We start from the raw sequence: 14,581 nt of genomic DNA on the forward strand, positions 1-14,581 counted from the left end.
TACATGTCATAATATGGTACCTAGTGGGCTAATGGGCTTCAATGGCATTCAGAGCCGGAGTATAGGATCTTGGTATTGGGTATTTGCTTATTTTGATACCATTCAACTTCTGGGAAAACTAAATGGCCAAGTCCAATGAAATTAAGCACCATCAGCTATGGTATAATCCAGTGGCAAAAAAGTAACCATACTAAGCAGTGGCTGTTAGGCGCTTTAAAATCAGCAGGTCCAGATAGCTTGCATACATCAGTTTTAAAAGAGCTGTCAAGAGTGGTTATCTGGACTGTTCATGCAGATATTTCTGTAAGGTTTGGGACATGAGGACTGAAAGTAAGTTAATGCCTTGTATCCAATATCTAAAAAGGGGCAATGGAGGATTATAGATATCCTAATGTAAAATTGCTACTGGGCAAAATAATGGAGTCACTGGGCTGGTCAACACAAGACCCTACGTCACGCTTTGTAGCATCGGTGAGCATAAATCGTGATGCTGATGCTACTGCTCAGTAGGCTTGGAAATTATCTGAGCACCGCCGGGACTGTGTAGTAACAGCATACTAGCAACTGTGCAGTCAGGCACACATGTAGACATGCCCACTTTACAGACTCTCAATACTGATTGGTACACAAAGAGATAGAGGAGGTTAATAAATTAATGTCATTTTTTATGGACTTTATGGACTAATGGGTGGGGGGGAAGGGTATTGAACTCACATTCTGAATATCCAACAAAGAAAATAGCATTGATGCTTAGTAGTATAGATGCCTGTTAAAAATATGACTTATTCAAATGGACATCTTTGTTAATGAAGTAGAATAATATGAAATATGAATAATATGAAAGTAAGTTGATCTAAAACAAGTTGAATGAAAGGTTTGAAAACATAATGATACATTAGGAATCTTAGTCAAGTGTTTTTCACTGGGCTTCTAAAATGATTGGTACTTAGCCCTGTGCCATTTAAAATTTGTATTTTTTTTGAAAGAAAATATAAAATGTGATTAATTTTGTAGACAACACAAAGGTTTGGGAAGTAGCATGTAACAGAACAGGCTATTGACAAAGAATGAGCTAATAAGCTGGGACCAATGTTTGTTTCAGTAAAGCCAAAAGTAAGGTGTTTAAGAGTGGTCCTCTTTGAGGATTCAAGATACCTCTCAGAAATTGGTTGCTCCTAACTTTCCCCCATTTTTGGACTATAGAAAAATAAGAGCAATATTCCTGTTGCAAAGAATGCAGAAAGACCATAACAGGTCAAAATGTTTTTGACACTATGGATTCCTATTTGAAATCTGTGTTTATCTTGTGAATCATGGAGAGGTACTTGCACACCTAACAGTGCTCATATTGAGTAACAACCTTAAAAGGATCTCGCAGCAGCCTGGTTGAGAATCACTGGTATCGAAAGAAAGAATTAAAGTCTATGTTTACAGTTTGGGGAACACTGTCCTAGGAATCAGTGACTCTATAAAAGACTGGAAGGCTATGGAGGATAATCAACCAAACATGAATTTCCAATGCCATGCTATCCTTAGACGTATAACGTAGGAATATTATATAGGAGAAAATATGTTATATTACTTCTATGTTTGATGATGGCACTGGTGTTACTACCACAACTAGAATACTGTGCGCTGTTTTGGAGTTTACACTTCAAGAACTATGTTTAAAAATTGGAGGCAGTTAAGAAAGGAGTGACTAGAATTATTAGTTGGAAAACACATCTCACAATGAAAAATCCCTAGAGCCCAAAATATTTGGTTAGTAACATGAAAATTAAGTGGAGTTTGGATCAGGCTCTAAATACTTACATAGGGAACAAAAATATGTTCATCATAGTAGAGGGTCCTTCAAGCAAAGATATATTAGGAAAGAATGGGTGGAAGTTGAACCTAGGCAAATTAGAATAAAAAGTAAGTCACAAAGTTTTAACAGTGAACATAAATGATGGGAATGACTTCCTATGGTAAGAGTTTTATCAAGATTGGATGTTGTTCATAAAAAATATGCTCTAGTTCATGTACAGACATTTGGGTTGAAGCAGCAAAAATGCAGGGAAGGCCTATGGACTTGTTATGCAGGTCAGATAGATATTCATAACAGTCTCTTCAGGTCTTGAAAATCTAGATAAAACTCTGAAAATCCTGATCCCTAAAACTGTCCCTTCTTCCCTAAGTTGTGGGGTGGCTAAAGTAGTCTCTCAGGGGTTTTCTAAGTATCAAGATTCCTGGTGTCAGGAGTGTAGCTGTTTGGGGAAAGGTAGGGGTGAGGGAGGGGGGTTGACTTACAGCTGTACTGGGGACTGCATGCTTTGGGGCAGGCCAAAAATTATGAGGATTACAGGTAATATTTATGTAAATAAAATAGAAAAATAGTCTATAGAGCATCTTTTAACAATGGGCCAGCCTAGACTTTTAAATGTTTTCTGAATGCCAAATCAACAGCCAGTTTAGAGTTTTCCTCCCAGGCAACCTTTTAATGGTGTCTGTCTCAGACTTGGCAGTGGACTAGCATTTGTTCTGATTGAATTAAATATTCAGAGCCAATTTTTTTGGTTGCTGTAACAGTGACATAATTGTACTGTGATATTGACTGTAATTGTATTGACACTATCCCATCATGCACATTTTGTATGCATACCTTCTCCTAATGTAAACCTGGTCTTGAGAGGACGTGTGCTTCTTTTAAAGACCTTCAGGACCTGCGCCCAACTCCCAGTATGTATTTCTGGAGTGTTAATAAGTGATCTCTGCATTCCTGTTGAAGCCCTGCTTATCAAAGGGTTTCCAAAAACAGCTCCAACTGACTTGTAATTTGTTTCTTCATTCATGTCTATCTCATAGCTGCATTGATGAAAATGGCTGCAGCCAAATGCAGCTGCCAATGTGTTTATTTTTACTGTAGTTTTGCTTGGCTACCTGTGATACGTATGTAACAAGGTTGCTAAATACATTTTAAATGCTTTGTATCAAATTAGCAGCCTGAGTAGGAAGATGCCGGGTGTGTTTACATGTACAATTAATGTGGAGAAATAAACTCTGGTACTTATTGCATCAGAGTTTACTGCTCCTGGGTGCATCATTTGAATGTGCACCCAGCACTGCAGCACATTGAGCTGGGTCTTACCAGCTTCAGCTGGCAGGGAGTCTGGTGTCTCAGCGTGCCAGCCTAGGACTGACCTGGGGCTGGCCTGAGCTGACTCAGTGTGCTGCAGAGGGTCTGGCTGGGGCACAAGGGTGCTCCAGGGTGGGGCTAGCTGGCAGGCAGCCCGTACACTGAAGCACCCTTGTGCTTTAACCAGCCCCATAAATGTCTACACGTATAGTGCTGCAGAGTAAAACACTCTGCAGCAAGGTAAACACAAGTATTACCCTGCTGCAGAGTTTATTAGTTTACTCCAGCCTAATAGCCCTGCATGTGTAAATGCCAAGACGTTTACTGTGGAGATAATTAGTCAACTCTGGACTAAACATCTTGTGTAGATGCACCCACAGGGTTGCTGCCTGAAGATGGACTAGTTTATACCAATAGTGGATTTGTCCACAAATGCTTATGCTGTGGAATGTGTGTCTTCTGGTAGGGAAACAATCTTCTTTCATGTCTAAATATACAAAAAAAGGAACTTTTTGTTAGTACCAATGTTTGTCAAAATGCACCATCTTGCGCATTGCCATCTTGCTAAATTCCACTTCTGTCTCCAACAACTGTAGTTACAATAAGGTAACTGCAGTTGATATATTTGTTATAAAATTTCCTTGGTGTGTTACCATTCTGAAAAGCCCATGCAACTTTCACTTGCTGTTTTGCAAAGGTATTTCAGGGGATATTTAGCATATTGGTATCTTCAGTTTCAATCTTTCTTTGAAATGTGAGAAAGGTATTGAATCTCTGGTTTTTTTCCTACTGACTTCCCACGGTTTTTTTGTGGCAAAGTCCACAGTAGTTGCCTTGTACTAGCATATAACTTATATTGTGTGCTTTATGTTCAAAGATCTGCTCTATTACACTGTGATACATTTCAGGCCGTTAACTTACTATATACCAAATGCCAGTCTGGCAAACCTGAGTCTTCTAAATGTGGTGTTAAAGTCTCCAGTTACAAGGGTTTTTTTTATCCCAATAAAATTGCCAAAACCCATTTCTAGTATCAAACTATAAAATAATTCTCCATTTGCTAGCTTGTTGCTTATTTCTTCAGTAATCGGTAGCTACACATTACATTGTTTTATAGCCCTAGCTAGTTTTCTAGGATCCAGACATATTCTTATTTCATTCCTTCTAGATTTATCTGCAATTACAACTGAGTTTATTCAATTTATAGGTTCTTGCTCTGTTACTATCACTTCCAATTCTCCCATACAGCTCAGCGGCTTTTTTCACTTTGCCTCATAATGCCACTATTACCTTCCTCAGTACTTTCTTTACTAGTATAACATTTGAGTTCATTTTTATGGTTTGTTTTCCTGGAACACACCCAAGCTCTTCAAATGTAGTCTGGTATGCTGTAAACATGTCAGCATTCACTTCTTCCTGCTTTACAATATTGACTCTACATTTATGCTTGTTACTACTGGCAAACCTAGGATTGCTCATGAGTCAGACTCCACAATACCAGAGTGTGTGTTTTATTCTTTCCTCATATAAAACTCAGTTCAAGTTACATTTCTCAGATACTTAACTTATCATGACCATGAGCCTAATCCTAAGGGTACAGAAGCAGCAGCTCTCAGTGGTGTCAAAATGCCACACTTCCTTTTGAAGCCTCACAGACTTAGCATGTTTGCAGTCGTCGCGCTTGTCTTATCCCATAGTCACCGCACATTTCAGATAAACAATTGTATTTGGAATGTGTCCTGTAATGACATCCAAAGACAACATTGTGCAAGAGATTTTGTTCATAATCTGCTGTATTTTTGTGCCACATTTTCATGACCAATTTTCATATTTTAAGCTAAATGTGAATGTACAATTTCCTGCTTTATTACTCAGTATGTGTCATTCTTCTTAAGTTTGGAGTACCATTGTGTAACACCTTGAAATGAGAAATTAAGTTCCCATCATTGTTACTGCAGGTAGAACAAATTTGAAGTTATTTATTCTTCCTGCCTATTGATTAGTTCAAGACTGCCTGACAGCATGTGGTCTCACATTGTTATTTCTCTACAAGTCCTTTGTTGCATAGAAGATACAATTCCTTCTGTTGCCATGTTTGCACTTCCATTTTTTTGCATCCTCTGCAAATACCAAACACATGCTAGATTCTATTTCTCTTAATAACTTGGCATGCTGCAATTCCAATGTAATTCTATATATCCTAATATGATTCACAAAACCTCCAAAATCTACATGACTCAGGAACCAGTTTCACTTAGTCACATTTGTTTCAGTACTACAACCTCTCCTTTGTGCCCATGCTACACAATATTCTCTCTTAATGCATAGTGTGCTTCTAATTTATCCATGGCCGTGTCTACATGAGACACTGACTGTACAGTTGTTACTATGCAGTCATTTAGTACTTGTGTATATGCACGTACTTGCATATCCAAGTACTAAATGACTGTGCAGTAGCTTGTTATTACTGTGTAGTAGTAACAAGCTACTGAGCAGTCAGCGTCTCATGTAAAGTAATGCCATGAGTAATGTCACTTTTACAAATATGCTTTCTTATCAAACTGTGCAAGAGTTCAAATTCTGCCACATGGAAAAATAAAACCCTGTATTCATGTCTGTGTTTGCTTGTTTGCTTGTTTTGATTAGTTAATACTTTCCTGAAATCGAGCCTTTTACTTTTTAATATTTCTATAGAATTCCATTCAAACTTGACTTTCATGAAGGTTTAGTTGGTTCATTTATGTTTTATTCCTCTGCTGCAACCATACATGCAATTGCTATTAATTTCTCTTATAAAAAAAGATGTGGCAGTTTTGTTGTTTAAAAATATTTTTTCCAAGACAACCTGTGCTCTACTTATTGAAAGTACTAGTCTACTGGCCAGATCCCTTGCTGTTTTCTAGGCATCTAAGTAGTAAGTCATCCTGTTTTTTTGTCACTTGGTTTTAAGGTTAATATGAAAAAAGGTAGACGTGAATATTTTTTTCAGGATTCAAGCAAGCTGGAATAGGATCCACTTTGGCACTTAGACATCTAGATGCTTAATAGGTGTCATAGGAACTGGCTTTATGTGGTCTGTAGCCCAGAAAATGTTAATTTTAAAACTTTTAGAAAGTTCTATCCTTACGGCCCTTTTGTCATGTGCAAGGCAAGTCCCTATTGATAGCCTGTTGTATATTTCATACTCTCCTTACTAAAGACATTTCAATTTACACACACACACACACACACACACACACACACACGTAACCCTGGCTGCAGGGTTATCTGCAAAGCCCCAACCCAAGTCCAGATCCCTGGAGGTGCCCACAGCCTGGAAGCACCCACCCTCCTGGACTGAGGGAGGTTCACTTCACAGGAAGGTACCTAGTGTCCTGGGACCTTTGATTAGACACCACACAATTTACAACTATGTACACTTTATTTACAAAAAGTAAAAAAAGGAAACTAATTAATACACAACTGATAAACTGTCAGAAACTTATTCATACCCTCAGTTAATAACTTACACGATGATGGCCTCGGATGATGTGTATACATAGGTAGACTGGATGCCTGGGAAGGCAGAGCTTCTTCTGTGCCCCTCCCATAGAAGCATGGGTGGGTTCTTGCTGTGAGGGTTTCATGAGGTGGCCCCAGGGGTTGCTGTGCTGCAGGCAGGTGCTCCCTCACTGAAAACCCTGTAAAATAGCTTAACCTGCCCCAACCCTCATCCCCTAACACCCAGGGAGCAGGGTCTGAGCTGGAACGCTGGCTGTCTCCCCTGCCAATGCCCGCACATGGCTGTGTGCCAGGCAGTCAAAGTTCACCCCCTCCCTCAGGTCTTAGCCCTTTCTCACAGGGGCCATGCCCCATGAGGAGGGATAACACCCCCCAGCTCTGCCTCCCACCAGAGCTCACAGTGAGCTGGATCAATCTCTCACAAGGCCCCTACCCGCCCATTGCATTTCACATCACACTACACAGGGGCTTGGAGAAGAGTTCTCCTCACCAGAGAGTCTCCAGAAGGGACGGGTGCTCCTCTGAGTAGTGGAGCAGGGCTCCCAGGGGAAGAGGAGCAAGGAGGCACTGTGGCTGGGCTTCCTAACCCTCCAGCTTGCAGCATAGCCTGCAGTGCAGCCCATGCTTTCCTCAGGCTCTTGGCAGCTCTGAGGACAGGATGCCATGCCCAAGCTCTCCCTCAGCCTCTGGGCTTCTCTCACAGCATTTCCTTTCTCCCAAGATGGCTGCTTCCAGAGTGGCTTCATATGTCCTTATCACATGGTCTCTGGAGAGCCATTTTCCCTTGTCCAAAATGGCTGCCTCTGGAGAGGGCTCCATTTGTCTGTATCACATGGTCTGTGAGGAGGCATGCTATCCCATGCTGCTGCCTGGCTGAGTTCACCCTGGGACCTTGTTCTCTCAGGTAAGGTTATTTCATTGTTCATTACATATACAAGGCATCTTTGTCTAGTCCACAGGGCAGGCCATGATGGTTCATGATGGTTACAAACATTTTCTGTTACATAATTGAAGTAGGCGGTGTATACAGTACTGTAACTTCCAGTGTCTGCTGCTGCCTCACTGGAATATACGTTAATACAGCGATACTCAACCTATAGCCCACAGACCATATCTGGCCTTCAGAGCTGTCATCCAGCACATAGGGTCAGGCCACGGCCAAATCTGGCATGCAGGGTCATTCCACAGCTGGATCCAGTACACGGGGTCAGGTCAGTATGCTGGCTCGATCTGTGGTCTGCTCTGGTGTGCATGGCACACAGGGTCATTCTGTATCTGGATCCAGTATTTGGGGCTGGGCCTGCATGCCAGATTGTACCTGTGGACCAATCCTAAATGTTGACCCCATGCTGGACTAGGTCCATGGTCCATGGACTGACCCTGCATGGGGATTGTCCCTATGACCAGCCTATGCCACTCACCTGGCCTATGGAACCAAAGCAGGCCCCACTGAAATGGAACTAGGTGTACTATATGTGCCTTGCACAAAAGCATCATACTAGTCTTTATAGGCACTGCATAAGGCCAACACACAGGGAGTGAATTGATAAGACCAGTAAAAGACACCAGAACAAAGATCAGAGTGACCAGGCAAACAGGTTTCCCTAGTTCATGGGAAAGTCTCACTAATTGGTGAGGAGGATGTGGATAATGTCACCTAAAGATGTTTTAGTAATTGATGAAAACTAGGATGTGTACACTGTAAACATAAAGGGTGCCTGTAGATGTGCAGGGAGGCTGTTCTGACACGCTGTAATTACAGCACATTGGAGCAAACTCAGTTGAGTCTGTTAGAGCTTGCTAATTACTGTGCCTCCAGCAGCCTGCATGTTTCATGTATCAGCACCACTGCACTTCAAAATGGTGGCAGGGGTACTTTAACTAAAGCTCATTAACTGAGCTTTAGTTAAAGTGCCCCCACTGCCATTTTGCAGTGCAGGGACTGATACATAAGATACTGCGAGTGCTTTAATTAGAGTGGCTCCCAGAGCTACTCTAATTGAAATGCTGCACATCCCAAAACACACACCAAAATGCTGAAAGTCTATAAAAAGGGGCCTGGGAACCCTTAATACTTTGTACTGGGATTAGGCAGGAGCATCTATTTTGTATTATGCTTGTACCATGCCTGCAAATAATCCAGCCAGCACCATGGACTGGCTGGCCATAGATGTTAGTATCTAGGCTTCTCCATAGACAATAGATCTGCCACAGCCTTATGGTACTGAAAACCAAAACCTGCACTCTCTTTTTTGTAATAACGAGGTTCAAAAGGTAGACCACCACAGATGGCATCTCTGCAATGCACACACAGCTCATCCAGTCTGAGCGAGCCTAACATAGTCAGAAGCACCTAAGCCCATAAAAAAAACATGAACCAGAAAGCAAGATTGGTGGAGTCCACCCTGACAACACTGGTGACTCCCTGGAGGAAGGATATATGAGTGTCAGTCCTACCTGGTTTCAGAAGTTACAAACTTTATCACAGCAGGTTTGGTAACTTCCATCCAGTATACACATATGAGATATAATTTGATTTGTTGTACAGCAGTCTGGGAAAGAATGGACTCACAGACAATGAAGACTATTTGAGACATTCAACCTGAATTTCATGATGTGCCAGATTAATTTTTGCTATTGTCTTAATCAGAAAATGGAAATGCTTTCTTTATAATTCATGTAATGTTTGATTAATGATTGCTAATGTTATACACATTTGGCTACTCATAGAAATGAAGTAATGCAGGTCTGAGACTTTTTGTGGCATGAAATTGCAGTGTTTAAGTATATAAAAAGCCCTATGTAGTATATCACCAATAAACTGCTGTATACCCAGTGTGCCACTATTTGACTTCACTTATACTTTTTTAATCATTATACTTTCAGTAAACCTATAAATGTTTCACTGTACCTGAAATATATATTCATTATGCAATAAATGATTAAAGCACTGTAATGGTTTTTCCCTTAAGCATTATTTGTGATTTGCCTTGGCAAGCTAATACCTGAAAATTGTTTGCTGCTTCTGCTGCAACAGCATATAAAGGACAAAAAATAGCATTAGACATGTAGAAGAGAGCAAATGCTAAATATTTCCAATGTTAAATTACAGCCTGAAGAGTACTACAAATAGTTGGAGGAAATGAGATATACTGTACATTTGAAAAAACAACCAGATTGTCAGAAATGGCACATCTCATATCTTGCTGCAGTAGCAGGTGTCATGGGCTCAACTGTGACTCTCCAGAATGAGAGTCCTACAGAGAAGCAGGTCACAAACCACGACTGTGACTGATACTAATTGACATTCTTGTTGGCAGTCGCAACAGGTTTTAATATCTATGGAAATTTAAATCTCCTTTCACCCCAAAATAGTGGCTCCCATGGTCATGATTAAAACCTGTTGTCAGAGTGGCAGCAGCACTGTTACTAGGGATGGGCAATGTTTTTTGGACAAACAGTTTATTCACTAAGCCTGATTCAAATTTCTAAGCTCCAAAGAGAAATGGGGGTTTGGACACACCTGTGCACCTTGTGTTTACTAATGGCTATCTGTGGGGCTGTGTGAAATGTCGCTGGCAGTTTTGTTAAAATGCTGTTTTGACTCATTTTGAGCTCAAAACGGTGAAACTGAAATGAAACAAAGGACTTTGGAACAGCCTTGAAATGAAATGAGGGCAGTTGAAACGTTTTGAAAGTTTCAAAATGTTTCGAAGCTGAAGCTGAAGCTGGGCTTGCCTGCAGGGAATCAGAAAGTAAGGAGAGGGAGGGGGAAAAGGGGAGAAGGACTGCTCTAATATTGACCATGTAGCTGGCCAGTGACTGCGATCCTTCCCTGAGGTCCCTTCCAATCCCAGTGCTCTGGGGAAGGGATGGAAAAATAGCGTAAAAAGCAGCATTGTTTGAACTGCACTGTTTTCTGCCTTGGGGTTAGTTATTAAGTTGTCTTCCAGAAGCTCAGCAGTGTTAGACAACAAAGCCTACCATTCATTTCCTACTTGTTAGCCTAGCAAGTGGGATTCAGCAATACCTTTTGCTTTCTTTCTATACTCTTTTATTTTATTATTATATTCATTGATTGATTCCTTTCAATTTATTCCTCCCCCAAATCCTCTTTTTGTTTAGCCTGTTTTGATTTTTTTCAAATCTGTGCTTTCTCTCACAGTGTGCATTCCATTCACTATGCAGGGAAGTATTATATTGCATATTATAATATCGAATTTATATAGGAAAACACATACATACATTTATATATTTTAATTGTATTTATTACATAAATACATACAGACATACATACATTACATAAATACACATACATACAATTATCTTATCTACACATATTACATAAATCAGATAGATAACATTACAGAAGAAGAGACAAATTTTCCAGCACACCAAGGCAAAGACAGGACACTATGAAACACACCATAAAGCGTGCTGGAAAGCCAGCTGGCAAGCCTTCAGGGAGGGATGGAAGAGCAGGTAGAGGGAGAGCTGTAAGTTTTCCCCCAAACTGAGACATAGCCTCTTTGCTACAACAAGCAAGCATGAGGCTTCCACTAGTACAGACAGCAAGGAGAGGGGAGCAGTGCCAGTGCCACTGCCTGTGCCTGAGTCTGCATCCCCTCCGAGAGCACCAGCCATACCGCGCCTCCCCACTACCACCATGACAACAAGCAGCAGCACCAGCATGACAGTCTTCTCCACCGCCATTTCACTTCCCATGCTGAGCCTTTCAGTGCCAGAGGAAGAGCTGGAGCTGGATCTGAGTGCCCTAGCAATGAAAATTCTGGGAAAGGAGGGGGAAGCATCTGAGTTTGTGCTCTACATATCTCGTTTCCCCTAGAGCCAGGTCTCCTTCCCCAGAAGGCACTTCAGAGGAAGCTGATGCAAAGGGTGTGAAGGCAAGCGGCTCAGCGGAGTCTGCTCCTCCTGTTGTAGTGCCTTTGCCTGCTGTGGAGGGGGAAATTGCAGCATCCACACATGCACCCACACCCCAGAAGCAAGTGGTTAGTGTGGTGTGGGATCATTTTGAGGTGGCAGATGATTCCACATACACTATCTGCCTACACTACCAAGCCAAAACCAGCTGGGGGCAAGGGAACAAAACACATGAGCACCACAGGGATGCTGATGCTTCTCTGCAGGCACCAGCCCCTTGCCCTTGCTCCTCTTCAGCCTGGCACCAGCAGAAGCATTCCCAAAAGGAAGTCCCCCCCCTCTCTTCAAAGCCCCTATCCCCCTCAAAGCAGAGACAGGCCACTCTGGAACAGTGGGGGAAAGGCGGACAGAAAGGGGGGCACACTACAAAGGCAAGCGAGATCACCCAGAGCATTGGGGAGATGCTTGCTCTGGATGTCCAGCCTTTCTCCTTAGTTGAGTGGTCAGGGTTCAGGTGGCTCATGGCCACATCTTACCAAGTGAATGCACTACCTTCAGCAAGATGGTGGTGCCCTCCCTGTATGAGACATTCAGTGAGTACTTGAGGGAGGAGCTTCACAAGGCAGCTCCACAGATGGCCTTACACTTTACCTTGGACATCTGGAGCAACCAGGGTGGAGATCATGCATAACTCTCCCTCACAGGGCACTGGTATGACCAGTCAGGCTGTCAGTGGGCTCTCCTTCAAGCTGAAGTAATGGATGAGTCCCACACAGAAACAGCTCATGGGGGCCATGAACTGCTTGGTGCAGGGGAAGCTCATTGATCAGGGCAAGCTCACCTGTGGGTTCATGGTCACCAACAATGGAGCCAATATGGGCAACATGGTCCGTGATGCCAACTTCGTTGGCATCCGCTGTCTGGCGCACAAGTTCCACCTCATTGTCAGGGATGCCTTGGTGTGGGACAGGGCTGCCGGTGATGGCACCAGCACCACCAGCAAGCTCATTTCCAAATGCAGGAAAGTGTTAGGTTACTTCCACTGTAGCATCAAGGGGGGCAAGATGCTGCAGGACAAACAGGCAGAGCTAAACATCCCACAGCACAAAATCATGCAGGATGTGGAGACTTGGTGGAAGTCCACATACCTGATGCTGAAGGGGCTGATGGAGCAACAGAAAGCCATCTATGAGATGACCTTGCTTGGGGAGATTGGGGCCAACAGCCCCCTTAACAGAGCTGAGTGGGATACCAAGCTCTTCCTCGAGACCACTAAGACCCTCAGTGCTGTCAATGCCCTCCTTAGCCAGGTGGTCCCTGTAGTGAGGAAACTTCACAGAGTGAGATGGAGAGCTTCCAGGGGATCAGTGTTCCTGGCGGGGGCAAGCTGCTGTCACCAGATGTGCAGGCACTGGTGAGGTGGCTAAAGAAGGGCATCAGGAAATGGCTTGATCCCTTGTGGTGCAGTACAGTCCATGTGCTGGCTGCCATATGTGACCCAGGGGTGAAGAGTACTGTATGCAGCAGCCAAAACCAGAATCAGTGGATGGAGATGCTGGTGAAGAGAGTCTGGAAGGAAGAACGGTGGAGGCAGGAGGACATAGAAGAGGGGGATCCACTATCCCATGCCAGCATGCCATCCACCAGTCAGTCTCCTCCTCCACTGCAGGCACTGCGAATGTTGGCCAAGGGCATGGCTTACATGGTGGGGTCCAGAGACACCAGACACCACTATTAGGCAGGTAGCACTCAGGCCTTTGTGGCTGCCTATCTCACTGAAGACATGGAGCCATTGGTGTGAGAGCTCTTGGCCTGGTAGGTAAGCCGCAGCCAGATGTAGCCGGATCTCACCACGGTTGCCCAGGGACACCTGTCCTGTCCACCAACCAGTGTTCCAAGGGAGAGGTTATTCAGCATTTCTGGTGATGTAGTGACACTCCAATGTACCTCCTTGTATCCTGGTTTGGTGGAGAAGCTGGTGTTCCTGAAGGTGATCCTTCTGCTGCTGGGGTTCCCCAAGTTCCAGGTGCAGATAGAATGAATGCCACCCTCCTCACTCCATCTGCACCTATTACCTTTTTTCATTTTTTAAAACCATTTAATGCCCTGCTATCAGAGCTGGAGGGGGCACTCACTGCATCACCAGCCAGCCGGGGAACAACATGTCCCTGCTGAGCTCCCATGCCAGGATGAACCTGGAGATATGGACTGGGGCTATGGGAAAGGAGGAGGCCCCAGGTCCTGGGCATAACCACTAAAACTGCACTCTGCCAGGGTTGGAGGCCTGGTGGGATTTCCGGCAGCACAGCAACCCCAGGAAATGCCAGGACTGAGGATCCCCGTGAAAGGTGGGTAGGAGGTGCCATAACCTCCAGCCACCACGTGCATGCACACAGTCCTGGCTGGGGAAAGCCCAGACCTGTCACATCTTTGAGAGGCCTGAGGCTTGCTGGTTGCAGTAGAGTTCTGAGACTCCAGGTAAGATCAGCTTAGCTGTCTGGGATGCCAGCTTTTGGGTTGAAAACCCCTTTGTCACGCTGAGGAAGCACCTATAGTTGGTGTGTGTGCTGTTCCTGGATGGAAGGAATAGTAAAGAAGTCAGAGGCTGGCATGCAATGCAGGCAAGAAAGCCAGTCAGTGAAAATGGACATGGAGGCATCAGGGGGTGAGGGACAGGCTGAGGTGGAGGAAAGGGCGATGTAGCAGCACAGGTAAAAGTGGAGAGGTACCTGGGGAGTCAGATGTCTGGCAGGTTGTAGTGTGTCAGAATTCCACTGTCTATATTGAGTCCATGAGCTTCTGTACCTAGGAGGTTGATGACATGCAGTTCATCTGTGAAAAGTGGCTTGTAAATACCCTTTGAGGATCAGGCCTCAGAGATTGGAGACAGGTGGTGTTCTATTCTAGTCTTTGACAGATTTGTGGTGTGCGCTCATTCTGGTGTGCAATTGTTGCTTGGTGTCTCCACATATTTTACATCAGGGCATTTGGTACCCTGATGGAGATATGTATTGTGAAGACATCTCCATACTGGAGATATTGTTGGCAGGTTTTGTGTGTCTTGTCATGGCATGGCCTGGATCC

General features: G+C 43.6%; 1 long non-coding RNA gene across 1 annotated transcript in view; it reads left to right on the plus strand.

Annotated features, from left to right (window-relative positions):
* Positions 1-8,234: 8,234 nt before the first annotated feature.
* The window catches only part of LOC109298240, a 10,135-nt gene continuing 3,788 nt past the window's right edge, over positions 8,235-14,581 (plus strand). Inside the window, exons 1-2 of the long non-coding RNA XR_002097551.1 lie at positions 8,235-8,310; positions 13,942-13,949. This is a non-coding gene — a long non-coding RNA (uncharacterized LOC109298240). The remainder of the gene's footprint in view (positions 8,311-13,941; positions 13,950-14,581) is intronic.

This window comes from Gavialis gangeticus, unplaced genomic scaffold (genome assembly GCF_001723915.1).
Source record: "Gavialis gangeticus isolate Ggan-Ray unplaced genomic scaffold, GavGan_comp1, whole genome shotgun sequence".
Taxonomy (NCBI): domain Eukaryota; kingdom Metazoa; phylum Chordata; order Crocodylia; family Gavialidae; genus Gavialis; species Gavialis gangeticus.